Source organism: Felis catus, chromosome C2, assembly GCF_018350175.1.
Source record: "Felis catus isolate Fca126 chromosome C2, F.catus_Fca126_mat1.0, whole genome shotgun sequence".
NCBI lineage: Eukaryota > Metazoa > Chordata > Mammalia > Carnivora > Felidae > Felis > Felis catus.
Genome location: NC_058376.1, coordinates 47416848 through 47440093, shown reverse-complemented (window position 1 = coordinate 47440093; position 23246 = coordinate 47416848). Strand labels below are relative to the sequence as shown.

Here is a 23246-nt window from a genome sequence, read left to right as displayed (position 1 = left end):
AATTAAAGAAAGTATCTGACAGTATTACTGAGGCCAAATACAGTATGCTCAATTATTCAAATAGTTTGTTATTCTTCCTGGCTATGGTCATACTGAGATCTCTTGTTTCTAGGTCATTACTCAATAACAACAGGGAGGAGAAGAGTAGAAACAAAATGGAAAAGATTGCCCCAAGGCAGAGACACTTGTCACTGGGGAACATACAAATGCCCATTACAGTAGTCCCTTCCCCCCTTGTCCAAGGTTTCTCTTCTGGCACTTTGAGTTATCCACCCTCCATAAGCAAATGATCCCCCTTTTGACATATCATCAGAAATTAGTAGTAGCCTAACACTCTGTCACAATGCCTATGTCATTCACCTCCGTTCATCTCATCGCATGGGCATTTTATCATCTCATGTCCTCACAAGAAGGAGGAAGACAGTACAATAAACTATTTTGAGAGAGAAACCACATTCACATAGCTTTTATTATAGTGTATTGTTATGACTGTTCTATTTTATTATTAGTTATTATTACTAATCTCTTTCTATGCCTAATTAATAGATTTGACTTCATCACAGGTGCGTATGTATAAGTAGAAACATAGTATATATATAGGAATCAGTCCTATCTGTGGTTTCAGGCAGGCACTGAGGGTCTTGGAACATATCCCTCATGGGTAAGGGGGGACCACTGTACACCCAGTGTTGGATTAGTGAAATTTGTTTAAATGTAAACCACAATATTCTCTTAACCTGTACATCCATCCGTTTCTTTGCGGTTATTTGAGATATATTTGATTTTCAAGCCACAGAAGGCTTCCGTTGTCTCAGTCAAGGCTACTGTTTGCAAAGGGGTTATTGGCTAAAACTGGACTTGTGAGTATCCTCGATCACGGACTTATGTGGTTTCTACAGTTATTTGTAATTGAATTACACACCATCATGGAGGAGTGAGCGTGCGTGTGCGGGAGGAGTGAGTGGGTGTTGAGAGAGGGAGGAAAGGGGAGAGGAAGTGTCTGGCCTGAGTATAGAGGCCTTCCTACTGCCTGGATCAGGAGCGAGACACCCTGTAACTTGATTCTTCTCTAAGTACCTCCAGGAATAACATAATTTCATTAAAAAGCAGTCATTTTTAAACTTGGGGGGAAAAGCCTTTTTTTCCCGAGACACAAAAAGCATTCCTGTTCATTAGTTGTAAGAGTAACACTTGGCAATTTAAGCCCACCATTTTGGTAACATTTTTCTGAAACAGTACCGTCAACTACACTGGAAAAGCTAATAATAAAATCTGTGTTCTGCTACTAATTGGCTGGGTGGCTTCAGGAAACCTGCTTTACTTCTTTGGGCGTTCCTTTCCTTATCAGTCAAAGGAAAGGTTGGATTACCAGAGCTTTTAAAAAATTAATCCTTACTGCTAATTCTGCCCTTAGGTTCTCTGTCCACACGGGTAGTTGGGTGGCCGTAAGGGAATGTAGGGAGGTGGTTTGAAGTACTCAGAACAAACTTAGAAAACCAGTGCATTAGTTCCTCTGGGCATCTTGTTAAAATGCAGATTCTGACTCAGTAGTTCTAGGGTGAGGCCCAAGTTTCTACATTTCCAATAAGATCCCAGGTAATATCGATGCTACTGGTCCATGTGCCACACTTTCGGTAGTGAGGAGCTAGGTGATTTTCTCCCTGCACCACCCCCCAGCCTTCTCATTCAACAGATGAAAGTGGGTCCTACACAGGCAAAGTGATTTTCCCAAACTTAGGCAATAATCGACTGGTTCACCCCATATAAGAATTTCTGGTATTATCACTAGCAGTTTGATGACAATGTCACTTTCTACGTCTCTTCTATCCTTTCCAATGCTAAAACTTTGGGTGATAATATTTTGTGGTTTCACATTTCTATGGAGCCACTCTGGACTCAGTATTTTGGCCATACTATCTCATTCACTCTCACAGTTTTATGTCAAATCATATGCAGTAGTTGCTAGAAAAACTAAATTTGACAGATTAACTAATTTTCAATTCATTGCCTTAATCTCGGATAGAACGAGCCTTGGAGGTTTATGTTCTGTGCATGGAGAGAAAGTAAGAGTCCACTAAGGACAATGCCTGTTTTCTGATTCCATGAATTTTGACAGCTGTCTGTTAATGCACTTCAGGAGATCAGCTCTAGCAAAGGTTTTTAGACTATCAGGGCCCACTTAAGATTAGCCATCGGTTAATACCACTAGATCTTTTGCATTCTGTGTGTTATTGCCTTTAAGGAGCTAATTACAATAATCTGGTTGCTTTCTGTTAGATGAATACTCCTCTCCTGAGGTTGATTTTTTTCCACCCAGGGTACACATCGCTAGGTATGGACACATTTTTGGTTGTCACAACTGTGGGGGCAGTGCTATTGGCATCTAGTGGGAAAAGGCCATGGGTGTTTCTAAAATTCCCACAATGTACAGGACAGCACCCCACAATAAAGAAATATCTGGCCCTAAGTGTCAACAGTGCCAAGGGTGAGAAACCTTATGCCAGACTGATGTGGGCAGGAAGAATTGGACATAATGATTGCAGAACTCCGTCACAGGCTCTTTGGATGTATTTGACCAAATTCTTTATGCTCCCAATGCATTATTTTCCTTCAGAGAAAAAGTAATGATAACACAATAAACCATCTGTGGCATACTGGATACTGGACCCCCAAAATGTCCATGACTTAATCCCTGGGGCCTGTGAATATATTACTTCACATAGCAAAGAGGATTGTGCAGATGTGATTAAGTTAAGGATCTTGAGATGGGAAGATTATCTTGGATAGTCTGGATGGGCCCAATTAATTACAAGCATTCTTATAAGAGGGAGGCGGGAAGGTCAGATTTCAGATTTTTAGTGTATGAGAACACAATATGCAGTTAAACCTATAGTTATTTAGAACATTTTTCTCTAAGGGCATGGGAGGCACTTTGGGGTTTTGCACGAACATCGATGATCATACTGATGAAGATGCCGGCGGGCCTAGCAGCTGGTTGAGAGACTCAAGCTAACTTTCTCTGTGCCACTTTCACAGGCAGTTTTTGGGCAAAAGAATTCATCAGGTATGTCGGAAAATGCAGAACACAAGGAACTATTGTGGCAGCGGCTGTACAGTTATTCATGAAATCTCCAAAATGACAAACCTTTGCTGTGCTCTCACTTAAAACGATTTCATTAATTTTTACAAAAACCATATTAAGTTACTTGTTAAGATGATTATTATAAGTTTCTTACCGAAGCCTCACTGTAGTGCTGCTTTTCAATTTGAATCCCGAATAATGATGGTATCAGGTTTTTTCTGGTCCATATCAAGTATGTCTGTAAGCAATTAGATGGCATCCAGAGTGCAGCATGGAGTCTTACAACTGTAACACACAGTATATGTATTCATTGGTGTGCCAGCATGCACGGCAGCAGCCTCCTGCCCAGTCACAGCTCCCCACACCCCTCAGCTCATGGAGTGCGACTGCCTCATCTACCTCTCCCCATTTGTGAAATGTCACAGTTTAGAGCATAACTAACATTTGCATAGTGCCTAATAGCCCACCAAGGGCTCTTCACCTCCATTCTACAATCCTTAGCACATTGTTGTTACCCATATTTCACAGATCAGGAAATGGGACTAAAAGAACCCCGGTGATATGTCTAATGTCAAAAAGGCAGTGGAGGCAGGCAGGCCTTGAATTTTCTTTCTCTGACTTAGCAATCACGGGTCCACCTGCTGTTAGGTGGCCCCACTGCATGTGGACTTTGAGACACGTGACAGGTGTAGAGCTCAGCCACAGTCATCGTGGTGATCACACTGAGAACTTAGAGCAGGGGAGTTTTACCATGTGGCCCTGTCAGCTGCCCTCTAATGTTCTCCTGCTTTTAAGACTTTCAGTCTCTGCCTCTGGACCTTGGGAGATCTTCTCTTGGAGATCTTCACAGTTCTTAGTCTTGGGAAAGTAAGTTATTTCTCTGGCTTCTGGCTTTAGTATACAGCCCTCTCCCCAGGGTCCTCTGGTTCTTACTTAGTGGACCCTTTTATGAACTTACGCTCTCTGGAATCTATTAAATAAGCCAATATGAAGTGAAATAAGTGATTAGCTACTTAATTGTTCTCTTGCTTCATTTTCATATATTGTAAAAAGGTTTATACTAAATGGTAAATATGTATCACTAAAATTATATGGTATTGTGGTAAATTCTACAAAAAGCTCAATGCAGGTTTTTGGTAAAAAAACGTAACCCTTCATTCTACTGTTGTTTTAAAGATGCAACATGTTCTTTAAATTCATTTTGCCTTTCCTGGGAATTTGTACGATCAATTTAGGGCTACATGGTTAGTTCCAATAAAGCGAGGTTGTGAAGTTTTTAAAAGTAGCTACCTTTTGGAGATTTCCATTCCAGCATTTGATAAAGAAGGATATTAGGGTGTTTATTAGAGGCAAAATTCTTTTATGTAATATTGAAAACAAAAAAGACAAAAATAAAAACACTTGTATCATCGTAAAGGTTGCTAAGTCCCCAGTTGAGTACCTCACGTGGGTAAGGTAGACTGACTATTAGAGCCATATTTTCTTTAATCACAGAAAACTGCCATGGTAGATGAATTAGTGCTCTAAGAACCTATTCAATTTATTACCATACTGCCGACTTAAATAAGCAAAATCAACATGACGTGGCCATAGGTTTTTCATATCCAGAGGTAAATTCTCCATGTTTGAATTGAAAGTAAAATCTTTTATTCCAGGTGGGAAGCCATCAGAAGAATTAGAAATAGAAAACCAATGTAGGGGAATTTTTAAGAAGACTCAAATTCTACAACACAGAGGAAAGGGGGAAAAAATGTAATATTGGCATAAGGTGTGGTGTAGAACATGTAGGGAAGGGTTAGCTTCATATCCTTTCTTCACACTGATACGTTTGTATTTGGCAAAGCTTTAAGTTCATGAGGAAACTGAGAAAGTAAGATTAGCAAGGATGGAAATAACGGCAGAGTAACTTTTATTAGAGTGTGATTAAATTAATATTACTTCATGGCTATGCTCTATGTATAAAATAAAATCCAAAATAAAAGACTGAAAGGTGTGGCAGTTGGAAGATATTCATGTTTTGAACACAGCAGGAATATGCAAATTCTTATTCTTTCCTCTCAGCACTTTGGATGATAGTACGACTGTGTTAAACAGTATCCCTTTCCATCAGCTTTTGATGCCATTCTCTGCATTATTCACATTTGTCTTCTCACTGCCTAGGCTTTCACTTTAGTTGATTGACATTTTCCCTTAGAGTCTTTGTTATATTAAAAATAAATTTACTTTTTTCCTCAGAGTGAGGCATTAAACTGGTACATGCACATTTTTTTTAAGACGATGGTAAAACTTGCAAATTGCTCGGAAATATTTTCTTCATGAAGAGCATAATTCAGTTGCACGTGTTACTGGAGAAAGTGGGGAGTAAAGTGTTGCCTTTTATTCTCCCCTTCCAGCTGTAGTTACACCAACAAATAGGATGACGATCCAGTCCAAGAATATTTCCATTTCTTTTAAGAGTGAGACCTTGAGGTCACTTGAATTCTTGTACTGCCTCCCCTTCCCAGAGCCTTTTAAAATTTTGGCAGCTTTTTGCAATTAGGTAATGGAAGCACAATTCCCGTTCAGAAAATTATTCTGCAAGGTGCCAAACTCAGACATTATAAAGCAAACATACAACTCTACCTTAAGAAATGATTCTATCATAAAATAATACTGACAATTTGCAAATAGCAACAGGAAATGGGTTCTTGAGGTTTGACAATTCTCCATTTCAGTAGGAAAAAGATGGGCAACTGGTTTGAACCAAATGACAAACTCTTACTAAAGAATAGCAACTTCTGATGAAATAAGGCTTTGTGTCTCCTGGTCACAGCATTTAGGCTCAAATGCTTGTAAATAATCCAGCAATCTTCTGACCCTCTTACTTTGGGAAGGGAAGCCGAGAGATACATTGGATCTGAATCCTGACTCTACTTAGTAGTTGGACGGCATTGGGCAGTTTGTACAACCTCTCTGAAGCCCCATTTCTCCAGACACAAAATGAGAATAATGACCCCTGTTTTCTAGGATTGTTTTTAGGGTTATAGACAATAGATGTAAAATGTCTAGTACAGTTCCAGGAACCATGGAGGCTCTCGATACCCAGTGATCCAACTCGAGAAGAGAGTTCTTATAAATTCACACTCTGCGTGTGGTCCCTGTGGTGTGGCTGGCTTGCACCATCTGCTACTGAAAGGCCTGCGTGAATGCAGGAGCACCGTAGGATTTCAGATCTGATGTCACTGAGGTGCAGTCCCAGGACCCCAACCTAATTGACTTTCCTGAAGAGTTTACTTCATTAATTCACTTAAAAAAATTAGCTCATTTCAGATGAAGCCCCCAAACCTGCTTTCATGAAACGTTTGAGTTTTCAGCCTGTTTTGGTCTGATAGAGACCACGTTACAGTCTCTCCCCGCCCACATACACAGTACTTTTGCTTGACTGAGGGCATTCACTGATGTGAAAATAATCTTTGCAACATGAAAATATTGGGTTAAATATTTGGGTTCTTTTAATGTGAGCCTGTTTGAGGCCCAGTCCGAGTAACTGGAAAGAATCATTCGATTGGAAGGATTCCCGAGGGTTCATTTGGAATTACTGAGTCACTGAAGCTCAGGCTGGAAGAAATCATGTAGTCCTATCCACCTGCTTCCTGGCAGGACCACCCACTCCTTTCACAAACTAGAATTTATCCTGTCCCCCCAAGTGCTGCTGCTGAGAAGGAACTTCTGGAAGTTTCAAACACTCATGAAAGATACGTACATATCGTTCCTAGTTACAGCTCTTCCTACGTCAAAATAAAGCAAAAACTGAATGGTCTACTTGTCTTAGTACGTGAAATAAGTTTCAATTTGTATTTTCTCTCGTGATTTTATTCTAATTTTTCCAACCAGGAACCTCTATCTATCTATCTACCTATCTATCCACCTACCCATCCACCCACATACCTAACCTACCTACCTATTCATTCATTCAACAAATTATGAGTGTCCACGATGCACCAGGCCTAGGGCTTGGTATGATTTTGGCAAATACAGAAAGGAGAAAAGGATACACGTTGTCTTCTAATCCAGAGTCTCATGGGGGGGAAGATATGTAAAAGAATTACTTAAATATGATAAACATTATAATAGAGGTATGAAAAAATTCTCTGAGAGTACAAAGGAGAAAGGAAGTAACAAACTTGCTGGTGCTTTTCTCTCTGGATTTTTTCTGGAAAAAGCATCTTTCATTCGGAAGATAACAATTCTTTATTCTCCTTTATGTACTTAGAAGCATATATCACAACCCTTAAAGTCAGAAAGTTCTTCCTTCTGTAACACAAGTCCCTTGTGCAGGAGGGAAAGTGGGAAGGGAACTCACACTGACTGAGTGGTAAGCACAAAAATGTTGTGAGATAGGTATTATTTTTCTCATCTTCCAGATTTTATTCACCATTGAATTTCTGATGTAAGGAGGTACTCAGTGAATAGTGCTGAATGGGTCAAAGAGGAAACTGAACATCAGAGAGGTTAAGTGACATATCTGAGGTCACAAAGCTAGTAAATTCTCATATATTCTGTGGTCTTTACACAACTCTAAGCCACTAAAGCCTTTTCCAATGCTTTTCCAATGCTTTGGTGGAGATGAACATCAGATTATATTTCTTTGTATAAAAGGTCCTCCTACACTTGGTCAAATCTAGTAGCTTCCTTGTGTTATTCCCTATAAAACTGCAATTAACTAGTTGACAGTCAATCCATTGCAGAGAGGCCTTAGAGCCTAATGATGAAGAGAACTGGCTCTGGGTTCAAATCCAAGCTCCTCTGCTTGCTAGCTCCCAAAGCAAAAATGAAAACAAAAACAAACCCTGTAGTCTTCTCATCAATAAAGTGACAATAACAATAACACTTCTCTCATGGGGCTGTTCTGCTGATAAAAATAGGTAGCACGTGCAATGTCCTTAGTGTAGAGTCTGAATATAGAAGCCCTGAACACACATGGGCTAATATTCGATTGTAGCTGTCCCAAGTCTCAAGATATCCTTGAGGGTGGCAAAAATCTCCCTCAGTGACTTGTTTCAGAGACCTAACCAGGAAATTCTTTGAGTCTAACTCAAAGTGCTGCCTTCTGCTGTAATTGAAAGCAGTTTCCTCAGGTTCTAGTCTCTGAGGAAATATGGAGCAGCTGGTCCTTCATATTCTTGATGGCTTTTACTAAGCCAGCCACACTTCAGAATTTTTGTTTCTGAACTAAATGTACTCCCAAGTCAGAAACTCTTTCTACATAAACCTTTTTTTCCTTCTGTCTAATCTTCCAGTCTCCATTGGACTCTTAAGGAACATGGCCGTTGGGTGTGAAAATTTTGCAGATGGAAAATACAGAGATTTTTCTTAGAAAATGGAGTCTACAATTGCTGACCTAGTGTTACTGGAAAATCTCAGCCAGGGGTAGGTGAAGTAACAGTTGCTAATGAAGTAACTCAGAGATGGAAACTTCTCTGAATATTAAAAATACACTCAATCCATATTTATGTATCTTTTGGCCACAGTAATTCATCTTGTAAATGTGTTGGCCTATTTTTCTCATTATCCCAAATAGAGACTGTGACTTGGTCACTGCCATGCCAGAAACAGATTGAACCTTTTCTGCAAGCAGAAACCAATTTGCAAAAAGAATAGAAGAATTCTGGAAAGACTTACGAAGATAATTTATCTCCTCTTTCTCATTTGACAGACAGTCAAGCAAGGCTTAGAGAGGTTAAGTAACTTCCTCCAGATCATACACCAAGTTCGCGACAGTGAAATATTCTGACTTCCCTTAAGGATATTTATTTGATATCAAGAACTGCTTTTCATGTTGTTGATTTGAATAAATTAATAGGCTATTATTGACATATGAAATGAAATTGCCTAACAATAAAATGAAACTATGTTATAAAAAGACAAGGGGAGACTTTCTTTTTTTTTTTTTTTTTTTTTAAATTTTTTTTTTTTTTCAACGTTTATTTATTTTTGGGACAGAGAGAGCCAGAGCATGAACGGGGGAGGGGCAGAGAGAGAGGGAGACACAGAATCGGAAACAGGCTCCAGGCTCTGAGCCGTCAGCCCAGAGCCTGACGCGGGGCTCGAACTCACGGACCGCGAGATCGTGACCTGGCTGAAGTCGGACGCTTAACCGACTGCGCCACCCAGGCGCCCAAGGGGAGACTTTCCATAAAATATTGAACAGATGTAATATCCCCATTTTCTGGGGACTAGAAAGAGCAGATAGTTATAAAATCCTGCAGAGAGAACATAGGCAGGAAGGTTGCTCGCTCCTTCTCCTTTTCTTTGCTATTATAAAATGTCACTTCCCATGTGTCCAGCTTCCATCTGGATTGAACATGGAAAAGGGCAGTCAGTAGTAATATTATTTAATATTCTTAAACTGATTTCCCTTGGCTTTTACAATTACCTAAGGACTGTTTTCAAGCACGTCTTGGACTTAGAAGATTGCAACCTTGGCTCAGAAAAGAGCAGTCTTATTCCTCAGGCTATTTTCTTAAGCTCTGAAAGCTTTAGTGAAATAATGCATTATTATGTCACATATGGTGCTCATCTCAGAATACTGCTGTAAGCTGCTGAGTTCTGTATTCTGTAGTATGTATCCATATGCTGGTAGAGTGAGTATGTATGTGTGTCAACATTTATATGGAGAATGATCTTCTGTGCTTTTCATCTCTCAATATTTGGGACATTTTTATTTGTAGTGGGAGAAAGGAAATCCAAACATGTCTTTCAGTATATGAGAATCAAACATGAATCCTGAGGAGTAGGTTTATGAATAAATTATTTTGTATTTCCTAATGTGAAAAATACCATTCAATAAATTTTTGTTGGTATACTGTTATTTTTCTAAATGACCTTTCAACAACATTATACGTACTAGTAACTATTTTGATGGAGAATTTGAAAAATTCTGCCACAGATTTTGTTTTTTTAATCACACATAGGGAGGAGTGAAGTTTGGAATGGCAATATAATTACCAAAAACACCCCACAACAACAATAGAAAAACGATGATCTAGTTTACTATTTGGGAGAACTTCTGGATGCCCAAAGTATTTACTTTCCTGGTTTCAAATCTTATCTTCTAGAAGAGCATAGTCCTATCAACATATCCTCTAGTGCAAAGGTGTAAAATGCTTTAGCTTCCATATTCACTATTGTCTTCCTTTTCCATGGAATGAATAAGTCATGGGAATAAAAGGTGCAGCACAGGGAATATAGTCAATGATATTGTAATAGCTTTACATGGTGACAGATGATGGCTACACTTGTGGTGAGCATAGCATAATGTATAGAGATCTTGAATCTCTATGTTGTATATCTGAAACTAATGTATCATTGTGCATCAACTATACTCAAACAACAACAACAACAACAACAACAGCAACAACAACACCATTAAGAAGCTACTTTTCAGGAAAAAAGCCTCCTCAAGGCCAATGAGGAAAATTTCATCCCAGCCGCTTATATTCCATGGTGTTATTGAGTCCAAGTTAGCAAGGCCAAACAATGATTGAGAAACAAACCAGCACTTGTTTGAGAATTATCACTGGCCAGTGACTCAGTCCCCAACATTTCAGACTGGTTGTTTTGGGAATTGTATGGCCTCAAGCACTGAAAAGCAAACTTGTTCACCCACATGTTGAGGGGCCAGAAAGCAAGAAAGATGGTAATTTGTTCCTCTGTATAAATATGTTCCACCCACTCCTAGCCACAAGTGGGAGTGAAGGATGGGGCTTTTGGCTTAAAGGGTGGAGTCACATTTGTCCCCCTCATTTCCTTGTAGGGATGTTGGGGAGACCAGTGAGATCATGTCTATGAAGTGGATTGATTGGAATGTGCTCATGTGGTCCAATGTAAATTATGCCAGCAAGATTTTTTTTTTTAATTTCCCCTTTCTTTTCTCACAAGTCACAAACCATTGGCAACCTGTGCAGATTGTCCCATGTCCTTAGGTTCAAATCTCTCTGCTAACACACTCGTGGTAATTCATTTATGGTCTGTGTGTAAATAGCCAAACCCTAGCTCTTTGTCTTTCAGAACCTTCCCATAGACAGCTGGAGCTGTTCTGAGTGCGGAACTGTATGGAAAAGTACAGAGGGCCCCAGTGTCTAGCATATTCATCCTAAAGTCACATAATATTTGGGTACTCTACAGCTTGCCTGGGATGGTATTCAGAAGTTCTCTATTAGCTCAACATAGTACTGGAAGTCTTAGCCTCAGTAATCAGACAACAAAAAGAAATAAAAAGCATCCAAATTGGCAAGAAAGAAGTCAAACTTCTGCTCTTCGCAGATCACACGATACTCTACGTGGAAAATCTGAAAGACTCCACCAAAAAACTGCTAGAACTGATACATGAATTCAGCAAAGTCGCAGGATATAAAATCAATGTATAGAAATCAGTTGTATTTCTATACACCAATAATGAAACAGCAGACAGAGAAAGCAAGGAATTGATCCTATTTACAATTGCACCAACACCATAAAATACCCAGGAATAAACCTAACCAAAGAGGTATAAGATCTGTATGCTGAAAACTATAAAAAGCTTATAAAAGAAATTGAAAAAGACACAAAGAAATGGAAAAACATTCCAAACTCATGGATTGGAAGAACAAACATTGTTAAAATGTCTGTACTACCCAAAGCAATCTACACATTCAATGCAATTCCTATGAAAATAACACTAACATTCCTCACAGAGATAGAAAAAAATTTAAATTTGTATGGAACCAGAAAAGACCTTGAATAGCCAAAGTAATAGATCAGTGACATGGACCACTTTCTTACACCATACACAAAAATACACTCAAAATGGATGAAAGACCTAAATGTAAGACAGGAAACCATCAAAATCCTAGAGGAGGAAACAGGCAACAACCTCTTAGACCTCCGCTGCAGCAACTTCTTACTAGACATGTCTCCAGAGGCAAGGGAAACACAAGCAAAAATGAACCATTTGGACCTCATCAAAATAAAAAGCTTCTGCACAGTGAAGGAAACAATCAGCAAAACTAAAAGGCAACCCATGGAGAGGGAGAAGATATTTGCAAATGACATATCAGATAAAGCGTTAGTATCCAAAATCTGTAAAGAACTTGTCAAACTCAACATCCAAAAAAGCAAATAATCCAGTGAAGAAATAAATGGGCAGAAGACATGAACAGACACTTTTCCAAAGAAGACATCCAGATAGCTAACAGACACATGAAAAGATGCTCAATATCACTCATCATCATCAGGGAAATACAAATCAAAACCACAATGAGATACCACCTCGCACCTGTCAGAATGGCTAAAATTAACAACTCAGCCAACAACAGATGTTGGCGAGCATGTGCAGAAAGGGGAACCCTTTTGCACTGTTGGTGAACAATGCGAAATGGTGCAGCCACTCTGGAAAACAGTATGGAGGTTCCTCAAAAAATTAAAAATAGACCTACCCTATGAACAAGCAGTTGCACTACTAGGTATTTATTAGTTCAAAATTGCTTTTAGACACCTTGTATACTTTCATGAGATATACTATAAGATGTCCTATATGAAGAAGCTATCTGAGTAAATGGAGGATTATACTTCTAAGAGATCCACAGTGACCTGTGACTGTCATGTATTAATTCAGTCCTTTTTGGTACTCTCCCTGTAAGACATGAAGCCAATTTAAAACCAGTGGCTTCCATGAAAAGTTTCCTGAAGCACATTTCTATTTTCTGCTGTCATTAGGGAATGCTGGTGAATTTCTAAATAATTGTGATATCTTGTTTTTAAGAAATATAGCAGATAACAAAATGGAGGAGAAGGAGGAAAGATTTGGGTATGGATTTTAGAAAATAATTATTAAAGATTGGTTATGTTTACATGAATTTTGGATCTATTTTGAAGCACAATCTGATCACATTATTGTTACTCTTAGAATAGTCATTTCTTGATGCTTACTCCTTAAATTCCTTTGCACATAGCTGCCAAACTGATGTTTCCAATGCTATTGTAATGGTATCTTTTAAAAGGTTTTATTTTCTATTTGTTTCATGTTTATAGTACACAGAAGCGAATTGCTTTTTGAATATGAGCCCTTGCATCCAATAGGTTTGAGAAATGCACCTCTTCATTCCAATAATAACTAATGAAAATAGTATCTTTTTACTTGGCAATGATTATACCTTTTAGTCCTATTTCTTGATGTATTGTACTGACTAGGACCCCTAATATAATTTATTTATTTATTTTTAAATGTTTTCTTTATTTTTGAGGGAGAGAGAACAAGCTGGGGAGGGGCAGAGAGAGAGAGAGAGAGAGAGAGGGACAAAAGACCTGAAGCAGGCTCTGTGCTGACAGCAGTGAGCCCCAGGCGGGGCTCAAACTCACATACAGCGAGATCATGACCTGAGCTGAAGTTGGAGGCTCTACTGACTGAGCCACCCAGGCGCCCCTCCAATATAATTTGAACAAAAAATGGTGAGAGTAGGCATTCTTGTTTTGCCCCAAAAGTCACAAGTATGGTTAATATTTGTAGAACTTTTTGGTAAGTATGCTATCAGCTTAAGATAGTTTGCTGGGCACTTTTATCATCAATGGGTGTTGAATTTTACCAAATGCTTTTTTTCTAAATTTATTGAATTTATTATGTAGCTTTCTTTTTTTTTAATGGTAATGTGGTAAATTACATTGTTTGGTTTCTGAATCAGAAACCACCTTGCTTTTCTGAAATAAAGCCAATTAGGTCAGGCTAGTATTGTTTATGATTTCTGTACCTATGTGTCTGCTATTTTTCTTTTTTGTAACATCCCTTTCAGGTTTTGGCATCAAGATTGTGCTGGGCTGATAAATAATACAGAAGTGTCTCTTATTCTTTTTTTCCTATCCCTGGAAGTGTTTGTATTAGATTGGAGTTATTTATTCTTTAAGTTCTGTGGTAATTTATAGGTGAACTACCTGGATGTAGTTTTCTTTGTGGAAAGGTTATAAAAATAGGTCCAATTTCTTTAATGATATTAAGCCATTCAGTTTTCCTGTCTTTTTCTGTGTCCGTTTGGCAACACTTTCATATAAGTTGTCATATTTACTGGCATAAAGTGTTTTGCAATATCTTCTAATGATCTTTTTAATGTCAGCTGATAGTTTACAATGCTATTATTCTTACAACCAGTAGTAACACCAAAAATGATTTTTCATTCTTTGAAGCTTGCCAAGCCATTTCATATTGATTATCACATTTATTTATGTCATTAGATGAGACAAAATAACACTGATGTGAATCTCACATTCTTTTTATCTCTGTGATTTCAAATATTTCCACTAATGGAAGTATTTCTTTAGCCACAGGGGGAGTAAAAAACTAGTTATGTTTGTGTTTGAAGGCTTGGGGCTTGGGTGAACTGAGGTACACCACCAATATCTCATTAATGTTTAAAATATTACCTTCCAGCTGCCTTTTGTTCTTGAGATTATTCCAAGGGTGAGTTGGTAAACGTATGAACACCCTGGATGAAGAATGTGATGTTCAGTGAGGATGCTAGGCAATGTTATTAACTAAAATACTTCTGGTGTCAGATATTTCAACATCAAACAGCATAACTTAGTAATTCTGTCACAGAATTCAGCATCTTTAGCTTTATTAGTAACCCATGGGTAACTTGGGAAAATAACCTAACTACCTTATGGTACTTTTTCCCAGTATTTGATGGGGAGTTAATATAATTTTCCCTTTGTACATCTCTGGTGCTCATGGCAAATAATGGAATATTGTATGTAGTATCTTTTGTTCTTGGGGTCATCCAGAAAGAAGGGCCTAATCCATGAAATTGTTAGAGGCACTCTTGATTTTTTTCCCCCACTCTGGGTCAAAAACAAAGCAGGAAAGATCATCATAGAAAGAGATTTCAGGGGGAGCTTCAGAACCTCAGTGTACCATAGTTCTGGCTCTCTCTGCTACATCTGCAAGGCATTCAGTCCAGCCCTCTCGTGAAGTGTTATGGGGCTATCTGAGAAACTGATAGGGGAAAGTACATATTCCCCAGACTACAGAGGGAATGATAAGTAGAAAGAACAACCAAACAAGAGGACATTCCTCTAATTACTACTAGACTGCCCTAAGAAGACAGTGAATTTTGAGCTTGAAAGGACTTGCAGAGGTCACTGAATCTTGTGCCCTAGTATTCCCCTAAAGAAAACTGAGTGCCCAAAGTTTAAGCAACACCTTTAGTGGAGAAACTAATGTTATTGGTATGTCATTCTTTAAGGAAAATCAGATTCCAAAATTCTAGACATGAAAACAGATAAACTAGGGTCATTATTACTTTACAAAGGGATTTCATTATTCAGTCCTCCAGTATTTATTAAGCAGCACATTCTTAATGCATTTAAGAATTGATTTAACTTACATTTTATTTTCATGCAGTTTTAGCAACACATTTTTTAAGGAAAGCAAGGTGTGCCGATATTCTTTCTGTGATTGGCTATTGAGAGCTCAGTCATATACTTGGGTGTTTACCAGGACACACATGACTGGGACAATTTATGGCATTTTCCCTGGTGGTGAGGTATGTGAATGTTGTTGCTTTTATTGAACAAAATGTGGAGCCTGAGCTGTACAGAGAGGGTGGGCCATGAGCTGAGGCTTTCATGTCTGAGGCAGTGGCAGGATATTGCTTTCCTTCTTGTCAGCCACACCTTCCAGACTTTTCTTTTTAAATGGATACAATACATTTTATCACAAAGGTATATTAAAAATAGAACAGAGTTGGGTGGAGTGGCAATACCACAGTCCAAAACCTTCACCTCCGAGTTGACAGGGTGGAGTGAGCAAGGCACTCCTTGCCAAACATGTTTATCTTGGCCCACAGGACCAGCAGGGGTGGGGGTGAGGGCCCTCTCGGGCCACAGAGCTGAAGGGTTCTTCTGTTGCCTCAACTCCCTCCATTCCCAAGAGATTTCCTGTAAACAGTCCCAACAAAGGGTTTTGATTGAAAAAAATAAGGCTTATTTGGATTCATTACTTTTAGGATGTCCATTCATGAAAAAAGCAAGAAATCATGAAAAGTGATCGCACAAGATTATTTCTATATGCTTCAAGATATTGTGCCCTGAGATTTTCCCATAAAACCATGAAATCATTAGGCTAGGTTACGGCTAGGAACGCTTTGTTAGAGATGCCTGTGTAAAATTCTCATGGAAAATTTAAATATAATAATAATAATAACATATATTAAGGGCTCTTGTAAGTGCTTTATATGTATTAATTCATTCAGTCCTTATGACAGCCCTGTGTGGTAGGCACCATTGTCAGCAGCAGCATCCCTATTGTTCAGATGTAGAAACTGAGGTACATTGAGGGTAAAAAACTTGCCTGTGGTAACATGATTCATAGTAAGTGGTGAAGTCTGATTTGAAACTTAGGCAGTCTGACTCCAGAACTGGGAATCTTAGCATATATGTTCTGCTACTTCTTTAAAAATGGCATATAAAATGAGGTTTGAAAAAATACCCCCAAATCAACAATTACTTCAAAATCAGAGTGAAACAAAGGTGGGAAAATAAAATAATAATAAAAAAACAGGAAAAAAATTCTTTCCAAATATTGCTCGTCAAGATTTACTTTCACATATTTATGTTAAGAACTAATAATAGGGAAATTGATCAATATAGTGAATGAAAAACATGTTAGTCACACCAAAGGCAAGAACTGTTTTAATACAGAAGGATCTATCAAATGATTTAGACAAATTCATGGGTGGTAGTTTCACAATGGATTTTGAAAGGAAGAAAGATGTCCCTAATATCTGAGTCTGAAAACTCACTCCGATTCCTTTTTAGTAGAAAATGTAAAGATTTTAACTCTTAATCAAGGAGGGCAACCAAGCCCTTCTCTCTCATACTTGTCTGCCAAAGTGATACTAAACTACGTGTTGCCCATTTACTAATTACATGTAGTAATGTAGACTTATGATTTTGTACCATTTTTCACAACAAAGTGTTTCTTAAATGTTAAAAAATTTCACAAATAATGGAAGAGTCAAGAGAAAGTTTGATATCTCAAAGAAGTAAGTCTATGTCTTACTCACAAAGCATTACTTCAATAAGGCATTGGACAAAATCGTATAAAAATCCCCAGATTTACTTTTTCAGCTATAATATTGATTTCTGGAAAGGTTGGTTGGATAAGTAGATGTAAGAAATGTATCTTCTAACTTGAAATTCATAGTGATGCCAGCTATAAAATAGATTTAAAAATATTAGCTACATAGATGAGTTCAAATGCCAGAAAGGGAAATCTGTGAGTAGCAGGAAATGGAGAGAACTTAAATCATTGTAATGAGTAGTGGTTGATGCCAAGCAGGTTAAAGGTAGTGGAATGGATATAGGCCTTAGAAGCTAATATCTAAAGCTCTTTGTGCAATGGATAAATATATCCAGAATAGTCTGTCCAATTCATGAAGGGAACTAGGAAACTCTGCTCCAGAGACAGGCCTGGTATGGGGATGTGGCATGGAAACATCATCTGCTCTGAGTCATGGGTGGAGAGATTTGTGGAAACTGAAAGTCCAATCTACACTCGCTGTGAGACCTGAATTTGAATAACCCAAGTAGTGTAGAAACAAACCTTCAGAGTTTAAGGTAAAGCTGGAGTAAAACTGGTGAAACTTGTAGAGCTACAGCAGAGGAAATGCAAAGCTATTCCTAGAGGAAGCTCCACACATCAGTGTGTAATCAGTATGGAGGTGAGAGGGTTTTCTCTGAGGTTGAGCTTGCAGTTGGAAATTACAAAGCACAAGCAGGAACTTACTGATTAAGAGAGAGTTAGTTGATGCAACTAATGCAAGAATTCTATTAGATAAATTAAATTCTTGATGGTATAACTATCTAAAACAGGCTTAAAATAAGTGTAAAAATAAGTGTATTAGGAGTCATAAAATCATAAAGAAAAAGAAAATGATAAACATAAAATTCAGGATCACAGTTACTTTTGGGAAGAAGAGAGGGAAGAGACCAAAGAGGCACACAGCATAGATTTGGCTCCAAATCTTACCAGGGCAGTGTTACGTGCACTGGTAACAGTCCATGTTAAAACTAGATGTTAAAACTAGATATAAAACTAATATATGAATGTTCATGGTATTGTTATTCTTTAAACCTTACACGTTATAGCTTTTTAAAGTATATTTAGTACCCAATAAAAAAATAATAAGATTAAAGCCTTAAAAAACACAGGTAATATTGTAAATGATGAATGCACAGCAGCAGAAACATTAAAAGTAACATTTTAAAACAAAAAAAGCACATATACTATGTAAAAAATGATTAATGATAAAAGACTGAATAAATTCATGGGAAAAATGAAGGGCATATTGAACAAAAGGACAGATTTTTTAAAAAAGAATCAAATACTAATTATAGAAAAGACATGTTCATTAAAAATGAATATATGTTATTAAAATAAGACCCCAAGAGATGAGTTAAATAAAGCACTGGATAAACTGAAGGCATGAGGAAAGCACTCAAAAATGAATCTGAAGACATAAAGAGATGGAAAATAGAAGTTAAGAAAGCATAGAAGTCAGGGATGAGTAGTTTCCATACACATTTAATGGAAGTACCAAAACCTGCCTTATGAATCAAAGTAATGGTTATTTTTACATGAAACAAGTGATGTCGTCTAGGAAATTTAGATACTGACATAGTGAAGAGGTTTTCAGTAGCTTTGAAAATGCAGACGTTACTAATTAAATTTTACTGCTCTGAGCTGTGGAGACTCCCTGTGGATTTGTTAGTTTTGTGTTGGGATATCCAGAGCCTTCTAGGTTTTACCATTTCTAGATTACTTGTGTCTTTTCTCTGTTAAAAGTTGTAAGGCTCTAAAGTGGGTAAGTTCCATATAATTCAATTAGTGTGTTCTATAGATAATCAACTGAATAACTAAGTTCCCAAAGTCCTGCTTCTTTCTTTTGTAGCAGGTTTAGGAGAGACAGTCTAGATAATTGAATACTTAGTTATTTCAAACTTGGGTGTACATAATTAAGAGCTTTAAGTTTTCTACTTTGGAACATCCTCTCATCAATGAAATTTAAAAATGTTTATGTTCCTTAAATCATCTGAAGAATTGTCTTTTCTTTTTTTATTAAAAATTATAAAAAATGTTTATTCATTTTTGAGAGAGACAGGGTGTGAGTGGGGGTGGGGGAGGGTGCAGAGAGAGAGGGAGACACAGAATCAGAAGCAGGCTCCAGGCTATGAGTTGTCAGGACAGACCCCGACAAGGTGAGTCTCGAACCCACGGACTGGGAGATCATGACCTGAGCTGAAGTCAGACACTTAACAGACTCAGCCACCCAGGAGCCCCTGGAGAATTGCTTTTTCTACAATACTCTCAAAGAATGTTTTGATATTACATATATCTTAATTATTACCTTTATTTTTTTATATTTAAAAAATAATGTTTTTCCTATTCCTTTGAAATTATTTTCCTTTCCACTGGTCCATGTTCCTATTCTTAAACATATTTTTTTCTTCAAGGATTTTGGTTCTGTTGTAGATTTGTAGAAAATTGTTACAAAGGAATTATACTTTTGAAACTTCTCTCTACACCTCTTTACACAGTATTTCTCCTTCTCTCTCTCCCCCTTCTTTCCTCCCTCTTCTCTTCCACTTACACATACACCCACCCCAGAAGAAATTGCATATGTCACAACTGGTGAAGGAAAGAAGACAAACAATCCAGCATCCCAAGAGGCAGTAAAAAGAGGGTGCCTTTACTAATAGACTGTGAGAATCCTCTGCTTTCTCTCTGAAAGCTGGCACCAAATGCGATTACCTATCACCATTGGACAGCAGGATGACTAACTCTGACTAATATTAGGTCTGACTTTCTATGAATGGAAGAGTAATAAATGTGTAGTCCCATTCAATATATTTCATATAATCATATTTGATATGCAAGAGGAGATATGGTCATTATTACTCAATTTTTGGCACAAACTTCCTATAATGGTTAGAACTTAAAAATATTTGTCTTTTATGTAATTACTGCTAATGCAAGTGATATCACTTTTTATTATTTTACCTTATTTGAAAAATGAGGTCTTCAGCTGAAGTACAAAATATGTATATACTGCAAATCAAGGCAAAAATGCCAAGTCTGAAATAAACATGTGAACTATAAACCATCTTTTGTCTTGGGTCCTAGAGGTGATATATTACATATGTTTTCAAGTCAGACATTGTACAGGATTTTGGTGAATTCAAAAAGGCTCTGGGAAACTTTTTTTCCTCTTGGAATGGAGTGACGTTTCTGGCTTTCTCTAGAATTCTTATTATAAAACACATCTTCCTTCTAACTCCGAACACTTGTAATTTTCTCTCTCCTACCTTCCTTAAAGAGATGGAGAATGACTTACATGGTTATTATGTGGCATATCAGAGTGGAATCCCACTTTTAGTGCTACAAAGGCATATTATTCATTCATTCAACATATGCTAGCCTTAAGATAGTCTCCATCTGGAGTCTATACTATGCTTTAACAGACCTTGCTCCTGCTCAGAATCACTTTCATTCCTTTTTCATTGATCTGATAATTCCTCATCCTTTAAATTCAACTCAAATGATAGCCCAGCCTCCTTAATCTGGTGCAGAGCCTATCCCCTGTGCTCCCACTGCTCCCTTGCCTTTCTCTTTCACAGCATTTGTTATGTTTTACTATAGAATTCTGCAGCAGATAAACTTTAAAATGGTCCCTAATAATCCCTGAATCCATCCTGTTAGCAGAAATTTCCCTATTGCCTTTTTTACTTGCATGCTTTGATAAAAGAAGCAGCCATGTTGGGGAGATGCGTGTAGCAAGATTTTTTAAAGTAGCCTTTGGATAATAGCCAGTAGGAAACTGAGGACCTCAATCTAGTAGGCCATAGGAACTGAATCCTGCCAACAGCCACATGAGATTGAAAGTGAATCCTTCCCCAGTTGAGCTTTCAGATGAGACCTCAGCCCTGGCTGACACCTTGATTGCAGCCTTGTGAGAGAAATACTGAAGCAGAGGACTAGCTAAACCATGCCCATCCCTGATCCACTAGAGCTATAAGATAATAAACGTATATTGTAGATTGTATTAAGCTGCTAAGGTTGTAAGTTGCTTGTTACATAAAAACTTGCACATCACCAATTTATTTATTACTTTTCCATTGGATTATAAGATTCTTCAGAATGGATGCCCTGTGTTATTTACTTTTGTATCCTCATACCCTAACACAATACCTGGCACACAGTAGCTGCTTAATAAATATTTTTTGAAGAGTGCAGTTGTGAAACAAGTACACTGACTTTGTAGAAAGGAACTCAGCTTTCTGCCACCAACTTTATAACTTCATTTCATTCAAGTTCTGAGCCTCATGTTTTTTTTATGTGAAAAATTAGAAGTACATTAGACTTAATGTACCTCAACTCAGTTTAAGCATTTTCCATAGCTCAGTTTTTTGGTTTAAAAGTAAGTATTAATGATGTGTGTGAGGCTGTGTTATATTTTAGTAGATGACTTGGCTTTCAATGCATTTCTATATTAGGGTATCTTTTAAACTGAATGACACCAAGAATAGTGTATCTTTGACTTTGAAAAACGATGACTCTACTTTAAAAAAAAAACAAAACAAAAAACCTAAAGGATTAAATAGTGAAAGCACAAAACTGGAAATAACTCATGAAAAATCGAAATCATTTAAAAATGGCATTTGATGACATGTAGCATAACATTCAACAGCTTTCTTAATTAAGTGGCTAAAAACCAGATAACACGATAACACAATTTTAGACAGGAATTTCTTTTTCCATACTGACAGGAAACATTTGTTTTGTTTTAGCGAGACTGTTTTAAAAAATGCTATTTATAATAGCTTTGCCAAAGTTAAAAAAGAGGTCTACAAATTCTCATTCATTTTTAATTTAAAAAAAAATTGCTGCTGCATTATCTTTTCAAATGTTTCTTCCCTTTCACTGAGTGTTTAGCTGATAGGAAAATCATGATTCACTCCTGAAGCCTGATGGGCAAGACATTTTTCATTTTCTGGGCCAGCACATACGGAGAAGATAATTCTTATTAAACACGTTAGATAATTTGTGATTGAATCAGTTAATTTTCAGTTGGAGCTACCTTTCCTTCCTCTCCACCCTCTTCCTTAAGTGTTATTTTCCCAAGGACAACCAAGCAGGCACAGGTGATACTGAATTTTTGTTATTTACAAGAAGAGAAGGCAAAGCTACAGAGAACAGATTGGTGGTTACCAGAGGTGGGGGTGGGAGGTGGAGGTGGGCTAAATAGGTTGAAAGGTACAAACTTCAAGTTATAAAAATAAATATGTCATGGGATGTAATGTATATCATGGTGACTATAATTACTAATACCATACTGCATATTTGAAAGTTGTTAAAAAGAGTTGATTTCACAAGCCCTCATCACAAGAAAAAAATTGAAAAAAAAAAACAAACTAGAAGAGTAGATGGTGAAGAACACTTTTATATAAGACTTGGGTTCCTCATATGTCCATCTATGGACATTTCATTCCTTCTGTTTTTAATCTTTACAGACAACTCCTGAAACACTGATTGAAAGAAGGAATTAACATTCCTCATGGTGTCCCAATACAATATTTTTATATCTTCCCTTAAGAGCATCCTGTTCCATTATTTCCTGTCATAAGAGAGGGACAGGAAACAATGATCAAATTCACCCTAAAGTACTGGCAGTAAATTAGAATAGAAGGGAGTCACAGACAGAAAAATTCTTCCTCCCAACAGTAGGGATGGTCTTCTGAAGGGAGGCTGCACACTATTTGGGGGTACCTACAAAATAAGAAGAAAACCATTCGTTTAGGTAGAATAGTTTTGGAAGACAAGGTCAAAGGAGATGAAGCTTCCTGATATTTCTTTTTTCTCCACTATTCACAACATCGGGTATATGATTTTTATTATGCATAAAACCAGCAATAATAGTTTACCAATGATGTCTCTTGCAATGAAATGAGCTCAGAACGGAACCTAAAGGAACAGTTTAGGGAGTACAGAGCTCCATTAGGTGACAGCATATTACAGCGGGTAGAACTAGGGCTTTGGAATTAAGTGAAGGAGGGCTTGAGTTCAGGTTCTGTCACTGACTAGCCACAGCACGTGCTG

At 37.6% G+C, this 23246-nt stretch overlaps 1 protein-coding gene across 3 annotated transcripts in view; it reads right to left on the bottom strand.

Annotated features, from left to right (window-relative positions):
• The window catches only part of COL8A1 (collagen type VIII alpha 1 chain), a 152932-nt gene that overhangs the window by 106882 nt on the left and 22804 nt on the right, over positions 1 to 23246 (bottom strand). Inside the window, exon 1 of one of the 3 annotated variants that reach the window (XM_045036806.1) lies at positions 3237 to 3369. The exons of the other annotated variants lie outside the window; for them this stretch is intronic. The gene's annotated coding sequence lies outside the window, so the exon portion shown is untranslated. Of the gene's footprint in view, positions 1 to 3236; positions 3370 to 23246 lie in introns of those variants that run through there. 3 annotated transcript variants of the gene reach the window in all.